Raw genomic sequence first — 6,000 nt, 5'->3', positions numbered from 1 at the left:
AAACTAACATAATTATTAAAAAATATTATTATTAAAAATATCACTGTTTTATTCTATTACATTAATACTTCTAAATCTACTCAAGTTATTCGGCCAAAAGTAATGAGTGGTTTTCTTGTTTCCTTGTTAATGTTGTTTGATTAATAGCCTTTATATGACATAGCCTACTAGACAGTGCTCTATTCGGTTACATGTACACTTCAAGTCCAATATTTTGATACATATACTCATTTTGTCCCACTGTTTGAATTAACTTTAGACATAAACAACTGCATTTACATTAAATCCTCACCAAGACAGGCATTGACGGAATTATAAAATGTATTTGGTGATTTGATCATTTTGGCGTTAACCTGCATTAGCGCTCAAACATTAGCAGCTGCAGACCTCAGGAAATAAAAAGTCAATATTTTATATTTCATCCAGATCAACCAACCAGTGGTGCTCTTGCTATCGCGATTGATGTAATGAACACCCCTATTCTAGATGTAGAACATAGGCTAAATATAGAAAACTACTCAAAAGTTTGATCGAGGACATCTCTCTTTCTCTAGATCAATTTATTGCAGCCCTATTGATAAAATTTATGGGCTGTGTCTGTGTCTTTCACTGTGTTGACTGTTATAGATACACAGAATCTAGTAAGCAGAAATATGAAATTTACCTCGATAAGTTTCTTCAAATTAGAGGCAGGATTAATGCTGATATCTGGCTTGAGCAAGTTAAACTCACATGACACGATCAAGCAATTGGCTTTTTTCACTGCGAAAAGCCCTTCCAGGTGCTGCTGTGATGTTCAGGTTTTGAACTCTGCTGGAGGCATTCTCCTCAGTTGGTGCCATATCTGCAGCTGCCGTTCAAGTTTTTTACGATTGATTTGATTTGATTTGAGAGTCATGAGTCTCTCTCTAGCCAATTATGTTGATAGATAAAAAATAAAATCAGGACAGGAAATTAGTGAACCCAGATGGTGGGAAAATAGTGCAGTAAAAGTATTTACAGCACTTAAAATGTACTCAGGTAAAAGTATACATATTTTAAACTACTTAAAAAAGATCAATTGTTGGGGAAAAGTAGTTAATTACAGTAATGTGAATATTTATAATTCTTTAATTCTGTAAATTTCTTACTTTACACCCCTGACGATGCCCTTGCTAGAGCCTTGGATTCCGGGGTAGTAACGGATTACATTTTGTTTGGATTATGTAATAAGATTACAAAATCAAGTACTTGTAATTTGATTAAATTAAATTTTTAAATTCTCAATTGGACTACTTTTACTTTTTTATTGATTACATATTAACAAGGCAATGGCAGTAAATTGTTAATAATTTAATGATCATCCTAATAATTCTCTTTTTTCAATCTTTAAAACTTTTAATTCTAAATCAGCACACCGTGATAAACATTCGGTAAATCTTTTTGGAAGAGAGAGGGTGGGTTGTGTGTATTGCACTTAGAACTGAATCACGCTACTAGTCGGTGAAGATGGAGAGGTCTACCTCAGCATTTAGCTAATGGATTTATAGAGATCATTTCATTTTCAAGAATGAAATTACACCAATGGTGTGCAGCTCACACATTGAACTTAATTGCTTCGAAGGATCTAGTGTATGCCATCTCTAAGGGTCCTGCCCACAGGGTACACAATAGATAAATTGCAAAATGTGCAGGATAATTAAACATAGTCCATCGCTCTACTGTTGCTTCTGATGAAGTGGAGTCCAGTGCATGAAATTTGACATAAAACTTGCCACAATTGTTCCTTGTGTGACTAGGTGGAACTCTTAAAATATTCTGCTCTTTTAGAATATTTTTACTGTTCAAGAGATAATATCTTTCACCTCAGCTCTGGAACATGATGGACTATCAGTAAGCAGGAAGGGTTAATAGTGTTTCAGTGTTTTTAGATGAAAGCCTTAACCTAGCAAACTCATTGCAGTTGATTTTATGGTCATTAATGTTCGTAATGTTACTATTGTTTTATGACTCTTAAAATGAACTTGATGTCTGTGTTTTGAATGATAAACTTTGGCCATGTACTGTCATTGCTGTTAGATTTCATGTTTATTTCATTCATTTAATGTTTAATGCACTTTTTAAAAATGTCATAAGCTCTTTTTGTGAGGCTCTTTTTGTTAGTAATAAATAATGGAATATATTTTCTTCCTCTTTGCACTTCTATGTTAAAATTATTATCCTACTCAAATGCATGTGACATAAAATAACATAAAATTGGGTTGAAAGTAATCCAAAAGTAATCAGATTAGATTACCCCAAAATGTATCCTGTGAGATTGCGTTACTGATTATAGTTTTACCATGTAGTTTAGAATCAGTACAGGATTACAATTCACAAGTAATCCGGCCAGAACTTACTGTATAGCGTTGATATTAAATTTGATTTCTTCAAAACCAAATAACATTGTCTGCCATAGAGGCTTACTGGGTGCATTCATCACCAGATGGCAGTTTATTGATTTAACCCCCCACCCCCCTTTATATATTTAATGGAAATATGTAAATGCTTCATGCTGTGACCCCCCAATGTTCAAGCCAAATCTACGCCCTTGGGCGTAACCATATTTTTGTCTACTATAAACGTTTACATTTGTGTGGAATGACCTCCAAACTGTTTAGTAAAACTTACAGAATATTATTTTCTTTCCTTGACTGATAAGAAGTTACATAGAATTTGGTAATGCGTTTGGTGCTATTTCACCAACATACAATGTGCATGGAAATAGCAAAGTACAAATAAAGTGGATACATCCAGCAACTCTTGTTAAAGGGAGAAAATGTATTTAAAAAAACAAAAAACAATGTGTTTTGCCACAAAGGACTTTTTTTTATTAGGGAACTTTGGGAATCAAGAGAAACTTTTTAACCCTGATGAAAGCCTGTGAGACAAAATAAACGTTCTCCCTTTTACATGAATTGATGATTTATCCACTTTATTGATACCAATTTACCAAATTTTTGGCATAAACTATAAAAACCTATTTACATTTTTGTAGAGGTTACAAAATATGATGTAGCGAGGAAGCTCAAAGCATCATATTAAGTGATTTTTGATTCCAGACTTTTTAAGTCTTTTAAAGTGTGATTTTTAAAACTGTACAGTATATCACAATTGTTTTAGTCCAATAAAGCATATAATTTAACAGATAAATACAGCTTATTGCATGGTTTTATAATTGTTATTCCTGCATGTAAATGCAAAATGTCTTATTTGGGCCCTGGGCTGAGAAAGTTTAAGAACCCCTACAGTAGGCGGTCACATTAATAACTTTTCAACTGTTGAAGAACTGCTTTTCTTTTTGTACTGACAGAATGTCTGCGCTCAGATTAACTCTGTTACAATCTTTATGCAGATCTTATTCCATCCATCTGCAAATTTGTGAGTATTCATAGAAATTCTGAAGTATATGCAGTGGTCAACTCTGGGGTGGTGTAATTTAAACTAGTAGCTCGAATAGCTTTTAGCATGGTGAACTCCCCGTTCCCCCGGCGGTTCACCGCCCCTGTTGAATATATGATGATCTTGGAATGAAGAACAGCTAAAACACACCGAGGAGAGCGATAAGTGCTTTACAAAAATAAGTGCTTACAAAAGGCTCTTATTCTGCATATTACAATGTTTGTGTCCGCTATGAAATGCATTTTCTTGAGGTAAGACTCTTGAATTTAGACTGATAATTATGGCAAAACCTCTTTCAAAAGTTCATACTTCATCTTACTCTAATATTAGATTTAGGATGGGATTTTTTATGTAGGTATTATATATTTTCACATAAAATTCCCAATATAAATGCTTCGTTTAGATCAAAAGAAGTCGTTCTACCGCTTCAAACCAGCTGAACTACATTTCCCACAATGCGTTGTAAGCACTCTGATTGGTGGCTTGGGCTGTCACAAGCGCTCACAGGTGACGCGGTTACTGTGCTGTCACATCACACACAGAGCGCACTGTGAGAAAACAAATCGTATCATCACACAGAGGGGAGTGAGTTCTGGCGAAATAATCGAGAAGTTGTAAATAGGACTCTTGCACTTTCGCTTCCACACGAAGCAAGAGGGAACTGATACAAGACTGACTCTAATACTGCACAACTGCATCTAGGCGCTCATTTCCAAAAACTCGCTCTCAACACTCCTGTACTTTCTGACCTTCAGCGGGTAAGTGTTATAGCCCGAGGCGCTCTACTTCTATGCACTAATAAGTCTGCATCTGCTTGAGGTGTATTACTGTCTATCTTATTCCACGGTAACAATGTGTAGAACAAAATATTTTGCACAATGATAGAATGCAGTTACGCTACGGTTTGTATTATGTGTTTTTCCCTCCGTTTAAAGTAATTGTATCTTTTGACATAGGTGGAGAGTGGTAGAGAACTAGTGAACTAAAAGATGCGTTATGTTTTGCATTATGCATTGTCAAATGTATATCTTTGGACGTGGACTGTTATTTATTATCAAATTATTGTAAATATTCGATGCTGTTCTCGAGGACAAATAATATTCATTATTCGTTGGTAAAAAAAAAAATATTATCATTATTAATGCAGTTTGTGCCATTTTTTTTTTTAGTTTGCGCAGTGACATCTTGTCCCTGGCGCACAACCAAGCGCTTCATTACTGATACCCGATATGCATAAACTTTAAATACATATGCATGTTTAAACCGCGTTGGCTATATGTCTTTTGTAATGTGAACTTTGCTTGAACGCTCAGTGCAGCGCAGGGACCCGTCGATCTGTCCTATATAAAAGTGTAAACTATTTATACATAATGTACAAATCTAGCGCGCGAGTTATTTATAGTGCAAAACAAGGCCTGTGAATACACTTCCTAGCCCAACCGAGACCCTGACAAGTCCTTTATAGAGTTGTGTGTACCGATCCAAATCAGAGAGCGCATCACAACGTAATTTAGATTTCTTGCTCACATGTGGTGTAATATGACGTAATAATTTGCGTAAAATGCACGGTCATAATTACGTCTATTCTGGCAGTAAATAATAATGACCACAGTGTCATAGTAATGATATGTTTTGTGATTTGTAGTAGCCTGTTGAATTTCTGAAACCATGCATATGACATTCATTGGTAGTTTAATCAAGATACCCTACACAATAAAAGCCAGAAGATTTGGTATCAATTCTGATTTCCCAATTTGATTCGATTCACAAGCTCTCTATTCAATACATTTTGATTAAATTTTGATTCATTTGGGTATGATATGATGTCCATTTTGCATACATATGAAAGAAATTATCTCTCAGCTATATCTGAATTAAACAAGGAACATTCACACATGGTACAATACAAATGGTCATTCAACATGGCACAAATTACGCTGTTCAGTTGCTATTTATTTAACAGATATTGTAGTCAACACAACCAAAACTGAAGTATACCTAAATTACATTGATCTTGGGATTTTAAAAATCAATTGCAATTAATCTGAAAATCAGACTTTTTACCCAGCCCTGCATGTATTGCTACAATATAAATATACATGTATTCAGATTTAGTGGTGCGAGGAATTTAAGAATAATAGAGATTTTTTGCTCGATGAAAACTGATAGTATCAAGTTAATTCCTTGCTTGTTTATTGTTTTGTGTCTTTTACTTCTGGTACTGTAGAACACAACCCTTCATAAAGGAAAGCAGAAGGTGATATGTCTTGATGTATCCCATGAATTGGTCTACTTAAGCAAGCCTATGGAAATCACAAAGCGTTTTTGGGATTGTGCCCTTCTTCAAAATGGACTGCAGAACCTTTTGTTTTATTGTAATATTCAGTTTTGATTTAAGCCTACATATACATGGCCGTGGTTCTCAAAAATGGCTCGCTGGTATGTTGCAAATAGACGGGAAAAGGTGAAATCAATAAAATGCAACTAAACATTTTATTATGAATAGTTCAGATGGCAATTTGAATAAACATCGACTTTTAACAGGGAGGTGAAATTGTGTTCCATATCTTTTGATGTCAA

The 6,000-nt window shown here is 34.7% G+C and overlaps 1 protein-coding gene across 1 annotated transcript in view; it reads left to right on the top strand.

The window, feature by feature from the left end:
• The first annotated feature begins 3,969 nt into the window (after positions 1–3,969).
• The window catches only part of LOC127632830 (transcription factor EB-like), a 53,582-nt gene continuing 51,551 nt past the window's right edge, over positions 3,970–6,000 (top strand). The window contains exon 1 of the mRNA XM_052111632.1: positions 3,970–4,178. The gene's annotated coding sequence lies outside the window, so the exon portion shown is untranslated. The remainder of the gene's footprint in view (positions 4,179–6,000) is intronic.

Source organism: Xyrauchen texanus, chromosome 39, assembly GCF_025860055.1.
Source record: "Xyrauchen texanus isolate HMW12.3.18 chromosome 39, RBS_HiC_50CHRs, whole genome shotgun sequence".
NCBI lineage: Eukaryota > Metazoa > Chordata > Actinopteri > Cypriniformes > Catostomidae > Xyrauchen > Xyrauchen texanus.
This window is presented reverse-complemented; position numbering and strand designations above follow the sequence as displayed.